The sequence below is a fragment of the Dendropsophus ebraccatus genome, chromosome 6 (genome assembly GCF_027789765.1).
Source record: "Dendropsophus ebraccatus isolate aDenEbr1 chromosome 6, aDenEbr1.pat, whole genome shotgun sequence".
Classification (NCBI taxonomy): Eukaryota; Metazoa; Chordata; class Amphibia; order Anura; family Hylidae; genus Dendropsophus; species Dendropsophus ebraccatus.
In genome coordinates, this window is record NC_091459.1 from 104,898,556 (window position 1) to 104,919,392 (window position 20,837).

The 20,837-nt window shown below is 40.5% G+C and overlaps 1 protein-coding gene across 1 annotated transcript in view; it reads right to left on the minus strand.

Moving 5' to 3' along the window:
• The window catches only part of NGEF (neuronal guanine nucleotide exchange factor), a 112,020-nt gene extending 98,700 nt beyond the window's left edge, over nucleotides 1–13,320 (minus strand). The window contains exon 1 of the mRNA XM_069975515.1: nucleotides 13,142–13,320. The gene's annotated coding sequence lies outside the window, so the exon portion shown is untranslated. The remainder of the gene's footprint in view (nucleotides 1–13,141) is intronic.
• Nucleotides 13,321–20,837: the final 7,517 nt, after the last annotated feature.

Below are 20,837 nucleotides of genomic sequence, written 5' to 3' on the forward strand. Positions count from 1 at the left end.
TTCAATGCTGTCTTCAGCTGCCAATACTACAAGCTCATTGCACAGGGATTTATACAGATCCACTAGAACTCAGTAACACATCAGTATGCTGCTAGCTCCCCTTGTGGCAACACAATCATTTTTGATTAAACGTATTGCGTCTGGAAGTGCTCGAATGATGATGGGTGGGCTGCTAGAGTTACTATGACACCCTCTTCCCTAAAGTATTATGATGTTTAGTAAAAACTGATTTCTGGTAACTATTTCTTAAGAAAATCTCTTATTGCATTTGCTTATTTAGATTATTCAATGATCTTTACATGATTTAAAGGGGTAGTGCGGCGGTAAAAAATTATTCACAGAATAACACACATTACAAAGTTATACAACTTTGTAATGTATGTTATGTCTGTGAATGGCCCCCTTCCCCGTGTCCCACCACCCCCACCCATGTACCCGGAAGTGTAGTGCATTATACATACCTGGTCCGTGTCGCTCCCGTCCGCCATCTTGTGCCAAACGTCATCTTCGGCCGGCTGGCCCAAACACCTCCGATCTTCCCGAATGCCGACTGCCTTCTGCCGCGTCATCAGCTGCTCAGCCGCGATTGGCTGAGCATAACTGTGCTCGGCCAATCGCGGCTCAGCGGCTGATGATGTGTGTTATTCTGTGAATAATTTTTTACCGCCGCACTACCCCTTTAAGATTCATAAACATCTACTCACCACAGTGTATTTGCTTTCTTCCTTCTATTTTTTCCCTATGTGCCTTCTAACATTTAATACATTTTTGTTGTTCCATCCACAAAGCCATATGAGAGCTGTCTTCATGTTGGATAATTAATAAATAAATATATATATATATATATATATATATATATATATATATATATATATATTTTTTACATTTTTATGCAAGTTTTAGTTCCCATTGGTGACTTGTACTAGTGAGTGTTAAATTGTAAGATACACTGCTTTAGTAAGATACATTTGCTTTAGTGGAGTACACTTGCCATGTAACCTGTACAGCACATGGAGTTACTTAGTTTGTTATTCCGCCATAAATAAAGGATTTGCATGAAGTGCCGCATCATCATCTTTTCTATACTTTGATACACTGCAATATATATGTATTGCAGTGTACTTCCAGTCTTACTCTCTCCTAAAACAAGGCATAGGTGTAGACATGAGCTAACTTGAGCATTTGGCCTGGAAAAGATGGATACAAATGGCGAGTGATCAGGTTTGCATGAACCTGAACTTGGTAGCCAAAGAGGCCTTCAGAAAACCCGCAGCTGCCATATCAAGCAATCAGTATTCCACTATTGGTCATCCAGCTGCCCTGATGCTGCAACTGTTATCGACTTCAAATCTAAGAGGGAAAATGAGCAGGATGAGAGTTCTCTCCAATGCCTGCCACTGATGTAGGTGGGAGCTGCAGATAGAAGCTGACACCTACTGGATATGGACTGGGCTCAGCCTTCTGGCATTATGGCATACTGATGTGTCAGGGAAGGGATTAATGATGTTGCTTTTAGTCTTTCTTTTTCATATAACTCCTTAGGCTGGGTTCACACTATGTTTTTGCAATCCGCTTTTTTCATTTGTTTTTGAAAATGAAATAGAAAAACGTATGCATTTGTGTGCATCCATTTTGATCCGTTTTTCTATTGACTTCCATTATAAAAAAGAAAAACGGTTCGAAATGCATCGTGCAACGTACACAAAAATAAAGTCAGCTACGTTTTCATGTACTAAAAAAAAAAAAGCGTTTTAATCCTTTTTTTAAAAATGGAAATGGAAAAACTGATCCAAACGGATACTCATGAATGCATATGTTTTTCCACACATTTTTTCATCTGTTTTTGCAAAAACGGATTGCAAGAATGCAGTGTGAACCGAGGCTAAGATAATAATCATATAAATCCTACACAACAGATACGCTACTCTCACTGAATGGATAGCAAAACTACATAGCCAATAAGTGATACAGTAAAAATGAATGAAGTAATAGTGTTCTGATCCCATAATACTAGTAGCAGTACGGTTTTCAGAAAATAGAAACTTTGTAGTCATGTATCCCAAGTTATGATACACCTTTTCCTACTACATAAAAGGAGATTATAAATGTTCCTTTAAACCTGATGAAAAGCTGGGAGGAAACCATGTGATAATGCTGCAGTGCATGGCGTTCACCTTTATAGATTCTGCCAAGCGCTGGCACAGCTCAGTGTTTGCATGAAATGGGCCAAACATAAGAAACAGGATTAGCTTGTTTTCTGTGTTGCACTCACAGATATATAAATGGAGCCTTGCATGTAGCAAATTTTCACCACGATTTGAAGTAAGTTGAAGTATTAGTTACTTAAACAGCAACTTTCTTCATGTTGTGATTTCCAATAAAATTCATGTTGAAATAAAACCCATATTATAAAACTTATAACGCCTATTAACAGGCCATTCCCAGGTGAGGGTGAAAAGGGAAATATCCATCGCTGAATGAGTGTTTGTGTATTTTAATGCTCTATTTGGCTGTTTCTGAGCTACTCTAGACTGATACAACAGTCCCTAACCTCTGCCCCCCCCCCCCAGCTCCAACACCTACTATATACTATTTTTGTCATTTTACGTGGAGAGGAACTATTGTATTATTGAATGGCACTATGCCATTTTATCAATTGGGAGACCCTCTCCCAGGCTTGTACACATCATATGGGCCCAGATTTATCAATGGGTAGTACAGTCATATATAGCTTTGACTACTTGTGGTCTTTCTATTGAGTTCATATGTGAATAGGTAACATTTACAAACAGATTAAAGGGGTAATCCAGTGAAAATATTTTTCTTTCAAATCAACTGGTTTCAGAAAGTTATATCTATAGATTCTATTTAAAAATCTTGAATCTTCTAGTAGTTATCAGCTGCTGTATGTCCTGCAGGAAGTGATGTTTTCTTTCCAGTCTGACACAGTGCTCTCTGCTGCCACCTCTGTCCGAGACAGGAACTGTCCAGAGCAGCAGCAAATCCCCATAGAAAACCTCTCCTGCTCTGGACAGTTCTTGTCATAGACAGAGATAGCAGCAGAATGCACTGTCAGTCTGGAAAGAATACACCACTTCCTGCAGAACATACAGCAGCTGATAAGTACTGAAATACTTGAGATGTTTAAATTGCAGTAAATTACAAATCTATATAACTTTTTGAAACCAGTTGATTTGAAAGAGAAAGATTTTTGCTGGACAACCCCTTTAATTTGGAAATCATGAACTTGGTTAAAATTTGGAAACTATTTTAGAGCCAGATTACAGTGTACATGGAACAGTAAAATGTGTCAGTATAGTAATACGAGTGCAGTTTTATGATGTGCCTAAACCAAGGACAGTCCAGTATACACCCTATAAAATATTAAAGCATGTAATAACCAATAAAACTCAAGTCTTTTATGTTGCCGCCATCAAATGCTTCTCTGTCGGAATCAACAGGAAATTCGCACGGAAACTGTGTCCCATTTCAATGGGAATGTGCACTGTATGAATTACACATCACAGGAACAAATCCATGTCAATCCTTGCTGCGTCAGGTAGCATATGGTCGTATTAAAAATCTAGTGGGTCTTATTCCATAATACGGTCTTCACAGTATTCTTAGGACTACAGACATTACTTCCCAGTCTGTTAGATTTTAAACTCTAGCCCGAAGGAGATGGCAAGCTACACTGCCTGCCAAATACAATGTCCAACTATATACAATACAATGCCTGCAATACACAATGACCACACTTATAGGGGGTGTTGGATCTCAATCTGACTGTAAATTGGTGATAGAAATGACAAAAGTTGCTCAATGACATGGCTCTATCCAGAAAAGCTTATTAAGTTTGATATAGTTCTAATCTAATAATTTCCATTAGTGATGAGCGAATAGATATTCGATCGAATAGTGAGATATTCGAATATTCGATATTCGTACGAATATCCCACGAATATTCGATAAATATTCGATAAGTGTTCAAATCCCCCAGCTTCCGGTTTCACCCTCCAAATGGTCAAATAGATGTTTTTCACTAATCGAATACTTGTCCCCATAGACTTTAATGGGATCGAATATTCGATCAAATATTCGAATATTCGCGGGATATTCATACGAATATCGAATATTCGAATATCTCACTATTCGCTCATCACTAATTTCCATGTGGGGACGAGCAATGCTCCCAATTCATACAAATCATTTGATCATATAGCCACATGAGTAACAAGGTATAGTATGTGTTACAAGATCTAGAAATACTTTCCCTTACTGTTCTCTTATCTCCAGTGTTTCCGGGTAAACAAAGATTTCCACCTAAATTATCTTACGCCATTCCTTCTTGTTGCTGTAGCAAACACCAGTTGGACTGGTACTTTCCATTGTGCGTGTCCTCAGCTGCATTTAGGAACTGCCAGTACCTGGACACACTTGTATATCTGGCATTTTGACAATACTTTTATTAGTATGTTCTCTCTTTAACAATACAAGACAGTGGTATAATGTACTCAGATCTCTGCTTGGTGCCTAGGGCCAAACAAGAAATTCAGAACAATATTAATGCACATAGGTCTCCTAGTACCGAGGAATGAGTGATCATACAAGGCAGAGATTTTATAAACCGTTATACATAGAAATACTTTGTATTTTATTTGGTCTTTTCTTTCTATTTCTAAAGCTCAGTTACACTTAGTTTCATGTTCATTATATGCAATTTCTTGTATGGTTTGGTAGCAGTCATCCCAAGGTCCTGGCACCTGATGGGACCAGTATTATAAATTAATTTACCTTACTGTAATCTGAGAAACAGCCAGATCTGTGAGAGTGTTCTTTTCTTGTATGGCTACAGGGTCAGAGAGGCAGTGCCAAGCCGTAGCAGCATGGCTAAGGGCCCTTTTACACAGGCCGATTATTGGTAATTTACTCGCTGTGTGAAAGGGCCAGCAATCAGTCGACAAACAAGCTTGTTCATTGGCTGATTGAATATTTTGTTTTTCAAACTAATTGGACAATTAATTGAACCTTCTAATGCCCCTATTACACGAGTCGTTTGGAGGAGCAAACGAGCGCTATTAGCGCTCGTTTGCTCCTCGTTACCCGCTCGCTGCCGCCGCTATTCAACGCGGCGTCAGCGAGCGGGTGAGGGCGGGAGGGGCGGCGGGGAGCTGCTGGGGGGGCTGCCCGGGGGATCGCTGATCGTCCGGGCAGCCCATAGGATACAGCAGCGCCTGCTGCCGATGCTCCTATTCAACGGAGCGACGGCAGCAGATCGCTGCTATATCAGTCGCTTGTTTTTCAACATGTTGAAAAACAAGCGACTGCAACGATCAGCCGACATGAATGATGTCGGCTGATCGTTGCACTCTATTCCACGGGACGAATATCGTTCGTAGTGGCCGATATCGGCCGAATACGAACGATATTGCTCCTCTAAACGACCCGTGGAATAGGGCCTTAAAGGTTCTGTAAAAGACCATTAATCTTTCTGATCTGAACTTTGCTTCTTCAGATGAGGCCGCGTAGAAGCAACCTCACAGATTGTTTGACCCGCTTCCTATGATTTCCATTTCACTGTAGTAGACAGTCGCCATAGACTTACAATGGAGCCACACAATGATCCAGGGAGTGAAGGACTCAGCTAAGCTCTTCCCCCAGCTCTAACGATTGGTGGGGGCTGAAATATGTTAATTAAAAAAAAAAAACATCCTGTATTCTACGGATGCTACTGAAGGGGAAGCCTTATAGCAGAGTTTTTCCCTGCCTGCCATGATGTAAAATACGGGACAGGGGAATATGCCCTAACAGGGCCCATTTGATGGTGAGACTCAGAACTATGGGTAGTTCCAAAATACAAACTTAAATCCAACAATTACTATATTCTCCTAATAAATATTTTTTGATAAAACTTAGGAAACTAAACTATAGCCGCCATTTATTCATGAGTTCTGATAAGTTACAGTAGAATATTTCCTGTTCTGTAACATCCACACCGTACACACTTCAATGAATATATAGGAGATGCCAGGATCAGTGACAAATACCTAGATCAAAAAGTAGGCCTGCTGCTTCCAACATGCCTGATGCTGTTAACTAAGAGACGGCAAACACTGTGACCAAAGGGATTTTACAAGCTCCAGTTGTTTCTCTGCTCCTCACATCTAAGGAGAAATACTGCATGTACTCTTTGCACCTTTTTTGCTCAAAAAATACTAATATTAGAATTTTTATCTAAAGCTCCACTTGTGAGGTATTGAAAAAACATTGGACAACTGCATAAGTAGCAATTCCACACTACACCTTTGTGGTTAGGACAGGGAACCTTGGCTCTCCAGCTGCTGCAAAACGATAACTCACATCATGGCTGTCCAGGCATGATGGGAGTTGTAGTTTTGCAATAGCTGGAGAGCAAAGGTTCCCTACCCCTGGGTTAGAGGGTTCAGGAATGGTCAGTTTAATAGGATCAACATTAAAGAGTCACTGTCGTATTTTTTTTTTTTGCAGAAATCAATAGTCCAGGCGATTTTAAGAAACTTTGTAATTGGGTTTATTAGCCAAATCTGCCATTATCTGCATGTAAAAAGCCTTTTCCCAGGTCCCCCCCTCCTTCCTCTTTTTCATCCACTCTGAAAAATCTGAAAATTGTGACTTGTTGCAGGAGACGTACCCTGTCTGTTCTAGGGAGAGGGGAGGGGGGAGGAGGAAGGAGGGAGTTAGCCGGCAGCAGAAAGCAGATAACAGAGGATTACAGGCACGGAGCTGGGTGACAGCTGTAATCCGAGCTCAGACAGGTCACTGGTGACTGTCACAGGAGATATCCCGTGAGGGATTTGTAGATTAAGGCCTTATGCACACGTTCAGTATTTTTTTCTGGTCCTGAAACAACCCGTGAGAAATTGCGGATTGGACATCCGTATTCCATCCGTATTCCATCCGTATTTCCGTAATTCCATTTTTTTACTACTCATTGCTTTTCAATGCACTTCATCCGGATTTTTTTTGCGGAAATACGGATGCCAACATGTTACAATCCGTAAACAATCCGTAACCAATTGATTTCAATGAGAGGATCCGCAAAAAAAAATGGGTCCGCACCCGGTCCGCACTAGGACATGTCCTTTTTTTTTTACGGATTGATTTTCATCCATTTCTGCTACTGATCGTGTGAATAGCCCAATAGACTTCAATGTGCACTAACTCGGATCCGGAAATACGGATCCGTAAATTACGGAACGTGTGAATAAGGCCTAACTCTTTGTTGTCCTGTTTTGGTCTTTTCTTTAGCTCTCTCCATAGGAGAACAATGAAGACAGGGGGAGAGCTTCAAACTGCTTTTTCATGATAAAAATGCATTTTTCGGATAATAAACCCAATTACAAAGTTTCTTAAAATCGCCTGGACTATTGATTTCTGCAAAAAAAAAATTCACGACAGTGACACTTTAAATAAAAGCAAAATCCCAATATAGGTCACCATTTACAGTCGGTTTTGGGTCAAAAAGGCTGTGGCCTGATGTTAGCTGAGAGTCAGTGGCAAAAAATGAATCAATATCCACAGGATGTTTATTGGTATAGTGTTTTTTCAGGACAGTTTTGGTACGTTTGCAGTCTTGTAATATTGCAGCAGCACACAAACATTTGCAATTTTTAGCCCATTAGACTTCTATAGGTGAGTATATTGGCATTTTTTACCTAGTTCTTCAATATAGATCTTGGAATCACATGACTTGAAATGAAAAAAAAAACCTGGAGGGGATCAAATGATAGCGATGAAAATGCCTATACTAATATAAACTAAAATGAGAAAATGCCAGTAAGGCTGGGGTCACACTACATTTTTTTGCAATCCGTTTTTTTTATCCGTTTAAAAAACAGACGAAAATGTGTGCATCCGTTTTGATCCGTTGTTCCATTGACTTTAAAAAAAAAAAAAACGGGTCAAAATGGATCAGTTTTTTTTGACGGACACAAAAATGAGGTCAACCACCAAAAAAATGGATGCGTTTGATCCGTTCATTTTTTTAATAATGAAAGTCAATGGAAAAACGGATGCATGCAGTTGCATCCGTTTTTGTTTTTTTTAAACTCGTTTTTATTAAGGATAATTATAAGTGTTAAGTACAAAAATATACTGTAGGCATAATTACATATAAACATTGTTATACAGTAATATTTAGCCTAAAATACAGCAACTGTAGACGCAATTGCGTCATCACAAAACAATATATATAGAACAATTTAAAAGGGGGGGGGGTAAACATAGCAGAAAAATTGAGTCGTTATGTCATATAGCTAAGTATAATATTTCAATAACCTAGGTTTCCAAATATATGTCATTTGATGTTGTTACCACTTTAAAACTTCATATCAAGGTGAATTGGTAATTTCGGAAGCCAACGTGAACTTTTTAGGGCACCTTCTATGTTTTTTATCGATTTTTTATCGTTTTTTTTTTGCAAAAAAACGATGGAAAAAAAAACTGTTTGCAACAACATACTGTGAACCGAGTCTTAGGCTGTAATCACACATGACAGTCTTTTGGAAAACTGCCACTGCTGTTTTTGTGTCAGTAGATTCAGATGGGATGGAAAATATAAAGGGAGGAATCGTACATTTCTTTCCTGTTGGATCCACTTCTGGTTTTGATCCAAATACACCAGTGGCAGTTTAAATTCCAGCCAAACACTGCTAGAAATAAAACTTAAAAAAAACAGTGACACTAGACACTAGGACACTAGTCTTGCAGTGTGGATTGTACAGGTGAAACACCTTGAAACCTTAACCACTTTTTTTTTCTAGAAACAGGGTCACACCTATCTTTAGGTTATTTGCGGTATTCCAACTCTGCTTCATTTACTTCAATAGAACTGAGCTACAAAATCACACCCACACAAAATCAAGAGATCAAGAGTGGTGCTGTTTCTGGAAGACAGTGGCCATGATTTTCTAATCCTTGCTAAAAGCTTTGCTTCAAGTTTCACCTGAACACACTTGAGGGACATTTATGAATGCTGCGCCACACACGTATGCCTGGAGAAGGCGCAGATTCGCCCCTTCTCCCTGACGTACGCCTGCCGTATCCCCTGCTCTTCTAAATGGCAGGCAGCAAGAGGCGGAGGAGGATTGCAGGCGTAAATCATGGCAGAAATAAGTACGCCTGTCTTCATAAATGTCCCCCTATAAGACCAAAACTAAAGTGAAAAGTGGCAGTGGTTAATGCAGTTTTGGTGCACCGTTTTTGAGTGTGTGGTACACTACCTGTCCAGGTGAATAAATCCTTTACCTTACTTATGAGAGATGAGCGAGTAGTGAAATATTCAACTTTCGAGAATTCGAATCGAATAGGCACCGATATTCGGACGAGTATTCGATCCCATTATAGTCTATGGGAAAAAAAATTGCGGCACTTGGAAATCAAAATTCGACCACTTGGAGGTCACCAAGCCCCCCATGAAACCGCCTTAAACAATGCGAACACCTCCGGAATGACACTGGGACATTAGGGGGGGCATGCCTGGGTAGACCCAACACCCCAAAATCACAGTATAATGCCATTCTCTGCAGTTGCGAAGGAAAAATATTTGTGAACGCTTTACGAACATTTATGGCAATGTTCACACATTTCTTTCATATTTCTTGCGCAGTGTTACATACATGATTCCAATGTGCGTCCTCAGAGGGTCATGTTATTCGCGCTTAGCACCCGTAATGCGGTACGAACGTTACTGGAACAGTATGTATGACGTGCCTTTTTCTGGGCTACTGGAACAATATGTATCACATGCCTTTTACTGGGCCACTGAAACAGTATATATCAGGTGCCCTTAGTGGGCTACTGGAACAATATGTATAATGTGCCCTTAGTGATGTTAAACAGGGACACTATAAGTCACTTGTACACACAGGGTACTGGAATGAATACACCTGCTGCTGCTGATGCTGCTATATCATCTATTTCTTAGCACTGAGAAGTGCTTTGGATTCAGAGATGACTTTTTCGCTTGATCTTAGCCCTGAAAAGGACTTTTGGGTTCTGTAGTACGCCTGCCTAACCAAAACGCTACTAAAACCTATCTCTCCCTGCTGCAAGATCTTTCCCTGGCTAGGTTGAAAGCTCATCTGCGGTCGAGAGGCGGGAGCCAAGTATTTAAGATTTAAGGTCATGTGGTTCAGCTATCCAATGAGGGTAGACGCTGTTTTCGCGCTGCGTGCGTACTCCCAGGGTCCCTCACGGCCTCCATGCATGGTCATTGGATTAAAAAAAACGCCAACTGTGATGGGAGGGCTTTTGATTGTTTCCTGCGTATTCGCCTTACTACTCTATTGAATTTGAGTCTTTCAAATACCGCAATATTCGATCACATACCTACTCGATTGAATCGTATTCGCTCATCTCTATTACTTATTAGTGTGAGAAAGTTGCTCCATCTAGTTCATGACATCATAGGCACCTGCATAGCTGAGTCATGATCTGCTCTCCATGACAGTGCTTGTGGTGTCTTCCAACCACTCAGAACAAGCCGAAAAATCCCCCAGATCTCCATATTACGAGAATGGGCACTCAGCCTGTTTCTATGTAAAGAATACAGTTCCACTTTTGGACCAAATACTGACAAAGGTTCTGTTCACACAAGGTATTTTGCAACCAAAACCAGGAGTGGATTGAAAACACAGGCTATGTTCACACACTGTTGAAATTTAGTGGATAGCCGCCATTTAATGTCAAATATTTGCCGTTATTTTAAAACAACGGGAGTTGTTTTGAAATAATGGCCATTATTTGCCATTAAATGACGACCATCCACTAAATTTCAACAGTGTGTTAACAGAGCTTTTCTGTGTTTTCAATGCAATCCTGGTTTTGGTCGAAAAGCACCGACCAAAATACTGAGCAAAAATACTGTGTGGGAACATAGCCTAAAACAGTACCTGTGAAGCCAGCCTAAGGCTATATTCACCTTACATATCATGTGGCCATTTTCGATAAGAACAGCCATAATGATAATTTTTTATGGTTGTAATTATTAAAAAAAACCGGCATGTATCACTTTAAAAACTGGTGTTTGTACATAGTCTTAGGTTAGTTTCCTTTTAGATATTACATGTAATGGTTCTGGTGCCTTGCACCAAGAGCGTAGAGATTGCCCTTATCCTGATCTTTATGGCAGGTACAATGTTCACAGCTCTGCAGCAATGAACGCTCTGACACCACAGCCTGCACTGGCTACAACTGCCTGAGTGTGCTGAACTTCACTAGGAGATATTAAACCACTGGCCAATGTTATAGGAAATACATGTATACTATAAGACAGTCCATGCTGTTTATGCTACAACATTCTAAATATAATAGCGAGAACATTTCCACATTACACTGTTTAGTAAATGAAGATGATCAGGAACAGCACAGCGGAAAACATTGCAACATCCCAAGCAGTCATCATCTGGATGTTACATTGTACCCACCCAAATCAAATATGTCTAGGTCCATTCATAACACAGACGTAGCGGTGCGAACTGGTCAAGGCCATGTGACTTCAGGAGTGTACGCTCACAAAACATGAGTCATTCCCCTATACTGCTCTGTACTATAAATACACACAGGTAACACTGGGCAGGGAGGGACACTAACCTAAATACTATGTGATGAGACACAGACAGGTAGTCAAGTGTATTGTGTCAATTAGAATATTTAGCATTATATATATATATATATATATATCCCCCCCCCCAATTCTACCCCTTTTTTCCTTTCTCTTTCCTTTCCAAGTTCCTCATTCACAATAAAGTCTATTAATACACTTTGTGATGTACCAGTCACCAGGCAATAAAATTCGTAAATCACCATTATAGTAACATAAGGGAAAGTCATATGATCACATTGATATCAGATGCATTTACATTGAGATCCAAGTTTCTGTGAAATTATATAAAAAAAATGTAGACATACATTTTACGTATGGTACTTATTCAAAGCGTTCTTTTATAATGTGTGAGTGAACATCATATTGGCTATGGCATCATAGATGACAGCACTCATCACTTCTCTGTCCAGCTGTACAGAAAGGAAACTATGAAGGCCATAGCTTTTTTTCCAGGTAAGCCTGCAGTCATCTAAAGGAATCTTCCTTTTAGAGAATGTCACTACCAATATGCATTCTGTCATCAGTACTCTGCATTCTGCAGTTGTATCCAGTTACATTACCACATTACCCAGTTATATCCTAACATTAGACAGCAGCACCTTTGCAAAAACACCACATTACCCAGTTTTTATTCAATCTGACCATAATATACTATTATGCCCTACATCAATACCCAGTATTTAAGTTACAAAAAACGTAATACAAGCCAGATGCAATTATTAGATGAAGACATGGCACTTGGTGCATATTGTAAGACCCCATTGCGGTACCCAAATTCATGATGAGGACTGTTTTAGCACCAACTTACAACGTGGAACTCTAAAATCCCATACAAGAACTAGTTACATTATGATGTGTCATTGTAGTATCCAGAAAAATTATAAAGCTCTACTGCAGTTACATGATGATACATCATGACCCATCACAGAACCCTCATCAGTGACAAACCCCATCTTAGTACTTAGAGTCAATATAAACTGTAATGCATTATAGAGTTGTATGTAGGGACAAAGATTCATATCATTGCTCTAGTCCTGTATCTGAATAGTTTGGCCAAGGCAGAGTAGTTTGTTACCCCTTTCCTACCCCAGGCACAAGGGAGTCCCCTTATGCACAATAATTCCTTCCTTAGCTATATCTTTGCTACACCATCTGACATGGAAAGCCATGTTATACCTAGTAATATCATGTAGCTAAATGTTATACCCCACAGCAGTACCAATCGCATTCACAGAACAAGTAAAGTAAAACAATGTAGTCTCCTCTTTTATTTACTGACAATATACATCCCATCACAATGTCTGCATTGTATGTTAGCATATACAGTGGTTTCTATGTGTAACAGTATCATCAAGGTGCCGGTGAACATAGTAAAGTCAGCTGTCACAGTCATGACTAGTGACAAGTGGCCCTGGGGACCTGTCAGCCTTTTGTGGTCCAGGCTCTGCAGGACTATGTGTACAGAGTCAATACAGTGCACAGTGTACCCAACAATACCTTGTCCGGTGTATAGAGAACAGCAGCTGTGAAGGTTCGTCTCTCCTGTGCTCCTGGTGTTGTACAATGATAGTGTGCTCTCTTGCAGTACCAAAGGTCTCCAGGTATCTGTGAGCCCTCGCTGTGTACTGGGAAATGCCAAATTAAAGATACAGTGCGACGGGCTAAAGGTGACAATAGAAACGAACCGCTCCCTGCCATATACTAAAGGCTAATGTCACATTCTTTCGAGCTATTTACACAGCCACTCCCAGAGCTTGTCGTAAGGAATGTCACAATGCACCAACACTTCTTATATGCAGATATAAACAGTCACCAAAACAAACGCTCACCTCCACAAGCAGTGCAGACACCTTAATGCAACAGGCATAGGGAGTTATATTCCTATTATTTACAGGACATTATATTTTACACAATCTGCTATTTACACATGACACATTGAGGGTGTTTTATGGAAACCATTACACAGGAAAATTATCTAAGGTGACAAATCAGGTTACAGCTTTCATGAGAAAGGGGTCTATGAATAATGTGAGCACTAGGCTATATACACACTATTAAAAGTCACATTATTGGAAAAAAAACACTATTTGACTGTACCATGTACATAATCCCTGTCTCTGGTCCATTTTCCCTTTTGCACCACTTTGGATAGATTCTTCCCTAATTTCAGCCTGTATGGGCGCACGAGCCACATCTTGTAGCCACTTATCCCAACAAAACTGTTTTATGACATGTTCATAGGACTCAAAGGTTTCCATTTAAACATAAAGCAATCCCCCATCATGTCCAATATGATGTAGCTCCCAACAATCCACTTTTCCATAGGGCTGTAAGTGAAGTAGACCTTAATGGGACAGGATTCTGCTGGTTTCCTTGGACAGGACAATTGAAGGTCTCGCCCAGTCAAATTGCGCACGTTGTGCTGCTTTGGATCTCTCAGATGTCACTCTATGCAGCAGCCTGCCCAATTTTAAGGCATACTCGCACAACTGCACCAGTTGTTGTATATAGGAACGAGAGATGAGTAAACCTTGAGCACACTTGGGTTTGTCCAAACTCAAGCGTGCCAACATTTGATTACCGGTGGCTGAAGAAGTTGGTTGCAGCCCTATGGAGTCCTGGAAAATACGGATACAGCCTACAGCCTATGGCTGAATCCATGTTTTCCAGGACTCCCTAGGGATGCATGTAACTTCCTAGCCCCCCCGGTAATCAAATGTCGCACGCTCGGGTTTAAAGAAACTCGAGGTTCGCTCATCTCTAATAGGAACTGTTCTGGGCCTTCTGCAACTGGCCAATGTGCACCTCACATAATGCTTTGAGCAACACCAGACTATGGTCCAAACCAGAGGGTAGTAACACAGTACAAGTCTCAGAAATGTGAATGTACCCTAACTGTAATAAAGATGACCTAAAAGCTCTCATGTTACACAATTGTTTGAAGCTGGTCATACACAGTACAGCATATAAAGAATATAAATATAAAGTGCAGGATGTTACAGTAGTCTATGCTCCACCCTTAACTGCAATAAAAGTGGGTGTAGGTGTTTGTTAACAATGTAATAAAAACAAATATTACTCATTTTTCAGTTCTGAAAGTAACATGTTAATGAACTGGGATACAATGCAACAGAGGTGACTGTTCCTTGGGACTGGGACCATAGTGAACATAATGTAGTAGTAGAATAAAATTCCATAAATCCAGCACAGTACAAGAATTCTGATAATCTGGCACCTGTCTGCAGTGCAGAAGTGCTAGGAACAGATGATTTGTGTATTGATCCCCAGAAGAATACAATTATACAATACATTAACAAATCTGATATACGATGTGGAATATTCCTTGAAACTGACCTGTGGGAAAACCAGGGTGTAACTAAGCCCATGATTAGGTAGGGATGGTCATCAGGATTCTGGATATACCGTGTTTATCTCTATAGCTCTTTCCAGCGCCAAGATATAAACCTTTTTGGTAATATGTAAATGAGGCTCAAGTGCCCAGGGGGTGTTCACAAACACACCAAGAGCCCAGGTAAGTCCAACCCATATCCCCTTTATCACCACCCAACAGCTCACTTGCATCTGCCTATCCCATTTGACTGACAGCCAATAGATAAGGAGGAAACATGCTGGACTTACCTGGGCTCTTACCTGCTGATATGTCCCCATTGCACAGGAGATGCTGAGTAGGAGGGTATGTCTCTTAGCTTCCTCCTCTGCTCCATTCTGGCCACAGTCCGGTGGGACCTGTTAGGAGCACTGCCCGTCCCCATAACGCTGATCCGCCCCTGGCCATTATAATGAAAGGAGCAGGCCGGATAGGTGCTATGGGGGCGGGAAGTACTCCTAACGGGTGCCCCAGGGCTCATAACAGTCTCACCAGACCATGGAGCACACAACTAACTATGCTGAGGAGGAAAGTGAGAGACATACCTTCCTCCTCAGCGTCTCCTGTGCAATAGGAACATCATCAGGTTAGATTCGTAACCTGCTGATAGTTCCCCTTTAAACCAAGTTTTTATCACTACCTGATTCCAGTGGTGCCTTTCGTTATCAAAACTGCTGCCCGGTTCCTGAAATACTTCCATTTTAAATATGCTAATTAGCTAGTCTGATGCATCGGAGGCGGGCCCAGCACCAGGCCTCAATATTATTCATCAAGCCGAAGCTTATAGTTCCTGGCCTGTCATTGGTGAACTGGGGCGCTAGGCGTGCTTCCAGTGCCCTAGACTAACTAATTAGCATATTTACAAAAATGGATCTCGTGAACTAGGCAGTGGTTTTGATGGAATCAGCGTGCACATGGGGTGAGGCCTCATGGTCACCGTAAGCTCCTGCTTGCTCTGTTTGCTTTTCTCTCTCTCCAGCTACTACCCTCTCATTCCTATGGCCATGTGGGACTCACAGAAAATTGTTAAAAAGTTACATGCATTGATTTTTGTTTGTGTTTTTGTTGTGTGTTGTGTTTTTGTTTGTGTTTTTTTTTTCTTTTTTTTTTTTTTTATAAAATACAGTGTGCTCTGGGTATGACTTTTTTTGTGATTTTTTTTGGGTGCATACACTTCTCTATAGATCCTAAAGAATGCATGTTAAAAACATAAAGTAAAAAGAGAAAACTGACAATTATGGTAGAGTAGTTTTGTTGATGCAAATGCAGATGGCGCACATCGTCCATCGCTGTCTAATGGGACACCACCACCATTCGCCCCAAGCTACCGAGACTATAGCGCATCCGGATCACTGAAGCAGCTTACCATTGGTATTGTTGGTATCCCACATACAAGGGTGACGATACTCCACAGAGACTGTCTGCACAACATTGTGACGTTAGTGTTCCACAATACTCCCTGATGAACCCCATTGCTATCAACAAGTTGGGAAACACATCGGAGAGTGGACCAACTTGACTTATAACAGAAGTCTTGCGAACTAGAAAGAAGTGAACTCTAACATAGCTTATGTGTACCACATTACCAATAGAGATGAGCGAACTGCTCGGACTTTTGGTCCGAAAGCAGTTTGCTCTCTCATCATGTCTTTGAATCGCTGATGAATTCCCTGGAATATCCTGGCCGCATATTCGCGGGATCGCAACTATGCGGCCGGGATCACAGGCATGATAATAGAGCGCCGATACCATCAGACCAAAAGTCTGACGGTCCGCTCATCACTAATTACCATAGCCGCACCTGGCAGAACTGTGTTATGACACATGCTCCATTGGACATACATTGACTATGTAGCTCCCTCCAGGACATACCACTACATAATGTAGGGCAAGATCAGCCTGGCATAGGGGACACCTTACCCTGACCTACTAACAGATACAGGATGATGGTGGTGGCTCAGTGGTTAGCACTGTAGCCTTGCAGCGCAGGGGTCCTGGGTTCAAATCCAACCAAGGGCAACATCTGCAAAGAGTGTGAGTGGGTTTCCTCCCAAAAAACGTACAGATACAGTAGGTAAATATAAATTGTGAGCCCTAAAGGGGGCAGGGACTGAAGCTGACAACCTATGTAAAGTACTGTGGAATCAGCTGGTGCTATACAAGTAAAAGCATTATTATGATGGATGTACTCTTGCACTTACACTTTTTCACTGAATAAACTTGATTTTTGCATCTACGCAACTAGTCTACCACAATTGCCAATTTTCTCTTCTTACTTTATGTTTGTACTGGACAAGTAAAGACATCTACATTACATACTGTAGCATTTAGGCTCTACCTACACATCCATATTCAATTTATGTTAAAAACAACGCAAAATAAAATATGTCACAATTAAAATATTATGAAAAATAACTAAAAATTCATAGTATTTTTCACAAGCTTTTAAAAGCATTGGAAAAAGGTGTGTAAATGAGACCTAAATGAGGATACATGCTTTTGGTATTCTACACTATGCATCCAAAATATTGGGTGCCTGAGTACTACTGTGTACTGTATAAGGAAGGCAGGCGTACTTTGCACCTTAGTTTCTAGAAGGCATCACAGAGGGCTGTGTGTTGTATTGCAAAGTCGGAGATAGAGTTTCACAGGGTGCAAGCCTGTGCTAAGTTCATTGTCACCTCAAAGAATAAATGTTTCATTAGCATTCCCTACTAAACCCAGTCTTCATATGCATTTTTCATAAGACTCAAGCACTTCAATATTGATGAGAACACACCCAAAAGAGATCCACAACGTAAAAACCTTCACAGATGCCCAAATATTCCAGGAAAGGAGAGACAGTTAATAAAACCATGTTGACTTTATAAACTCCACCCAAAGCGATAGGCTGGTATTTACTCAAAGACTGAACGCTACTGATTTTAATCCTGTGGTTAGGAAGTTATAACCCTTTCATCACTGGGGTATTTTGGGCCTTGATGACCACAGCAAATTTTTACATTTACATTTTATGATTATTTAGAGTAACACCGTTTCCCCCCCATGTTTTTATATTCCAGTGATGCCTTAGTCTAGGGTCATATCATGTTTTTGCATTCACCTAAAATATGGTGTGAAAACAGCCAATTCTGTTGCCTCCTATTGCCTATTGCCATTCACTTCTATTTAAAAAACAAAACAAAAAAAACAGGATCTACAACAGAATAGGAAGAAGGAACCTGCATTGTTTTTGTGTCCTGTTTTAATCATAAATTTGGCCAACCAAAAAAAGGATGTTTCAACAGGATGCAAAAACATGTTTTAATAGGATAGCCAATCGTGATGTGTACATAAGGAAACATGAAATATCAATCTTAGTTTTTATATTCTGAATATAAATAAATGTTTATAGAGTACTTGCCATAAGAAAAAAATATTTTATTATGTCGCAGAGATGTCCATAAGTTTTTATTAGTTGGGGTCTGAGTGTTCAGACTGCGACAGATCAGGAGAACAATCCGAGAGAAGTCTGTGAGCAGTGCTTTCTCTCCCGGCTCTGTGTTATGTGACCTGGACGGTCAGACAGACACCGAGCAGAGAGAGGAACGTACAGCGGTGCAGACTTCGTTTTCCTGATCTATTGCAGTCTGAACACTCAGACCCCAACTAATCAAAACTTTAGACATGTCTCTGTCAGAAGTTTGCTTTAACTCAAAAATGATACCATGATTCTCCCCAGGATAGTTGATACTACATATGTGAACATTACATTTATTATACTGATATACAGTGGTAATAGAAAATAAGACCCCAGTTTAGTTTTAGATAAATGCTCCATTCAGGAGGCTTAAAGGAAACACTTTCATGCTAAAGATTATGTAGTCGGAATATCAGTCTCATACAGTAGTTAAAAACCTTGCAGGACCATGCAGATCCATCAAATAGCCTACATACAAAAACCTATGCAATTTCTCCTTTAAGGTCAGACAGGGGTTAATAATTTAAACATTTTAGTCTGTTCTGTGTAACAGTCTGTCCTTCTCCTGCAGTCCACTCTGACAGTGAGGAGACTGAGGATACTACACAGCACAGGCCCCAGGACAGTTCATATAGCAATTACACTCTGAATCAGAAATATCTTTTCTGTTTATAGCATTATTCTCATTTATTACAGTATTTCAGACACTGATTATTATGGTTATTGCACCAGTGGGGAGATTTTTATATTCAGCCTCGATACTGGAATGAATTAGGCTCCATGTAGAACCCAGTAATGATGAGCTAGCTTGCTGGGTAAACACTACACACCTTCTCCGCTAAGCCCTGGAAGGTTACATCCTATAATTTAGGTTACACAAATATATTGCAAAACATTGAGAGTTTGCAGAAGGTGGTGGGGTGATTTTTGGAGTCTGTGTGGTGGATACCCTAGCTTGTGTGGTGCAACCAGACCCACATTGTAGCTCAATAGCTGTTGCACAACTACAACACCTGGAGAGTTACAGGTTGGGAAACACTGGTGTATGAGTTACTGATTGATAGCTATGGCACTCCATCAGCGCCCGCACACACCATTTCACCCACTTCACGATGCAACTTCCCTGATTTGACTAGACAACGGAAAAGGTTCAGAGTTCAATAAGAAAAAACGTGATTTGATACTTGTTGATACTTTGGGAATAACAGCAGACCTCTTACATAATGAAAGCAAGAGCCTGATGATATGTAGATTGTGTTATATCTGCAGAGCAGGGAGGGAGGAGGGGGTTGGGACATACAGAAGAGACAACCCATACAGCTTTTTACTGTCTGGTCTGGTCAAAAAAAAAAAAAAACTTGTATTCCCTGTGAAAAAGCAATGCTGGAGCACCTATCCTTACAAGTCTGCATTGCATCATTCCTCTGTATGCCTAATGGAAATTACATAAGAGATTGACAACTAGACATTAGAAATCCCCTTATGATTAATTAAAAGGATATTCCGGGTTACAACAACGTTTACCCAATTCTGCTCCATTCATTCTCTAATGGAGTTGCTGAAGCTAGTCAAGAGCTATACTCATAGTCAATGAATGGAGTGGCTGCAGACTTGACGTTTCATTCCTAACAAACACTCAGGCCTCACATTCTGTGAACTGCAAGTCCAATTTAAGGTGCCTACACACCTTAGACAAAAGTCGACCATACCCGCTGCCTTGGACAGATTCATCTAATGGTGTATGGCAATCCCAACTCTCCACAGTTAATGTTGGTGGAGAGACGTTCGAGTGTGTTGGATTTTCATTGCCCAACCCTTTAAATTCTGGGATGGATAAGCCAGTGCTATAGCTGTCTGGCTGTGGCTTAACCCTCCCATAGAGAACATGTGACAAACCTGTATGGGGAGGTCGGGAGAGATAATTGTTGGCTAAATAAACATTTGGTTAATGACCGAGATGAGCGTAACTTGAGCGAGATGAGCGAGTTCTGCAAAACATGGATACAACCTATGGCCTAAGACTGTATCCAGGTTTTCTAGGCAGCCTTAGGGCTGCATCCAAGTTCTTCAGCTATCACTTATCAAACGCTGCACTCTCGGGTTTGGATGAACCAGAGCACGCTCAAGCTGCACTCATCTCTAGTTATTAATGATGTACGGGCCACTTTTATTTTTATGTTTCTTTATGGTTTAAAACACATTGCAGAGTTTTATGATGCTCTAGAATACTTTGGTATTATATGGAATTCTAAGCATTTACCAAACCAGCCATGTCAAGAGAGTGAACTGACCCTTATAAAAAGCAAGTGCAAAAAGTTTTTTTTCTTTTTGAGTAGTTTCAAAAA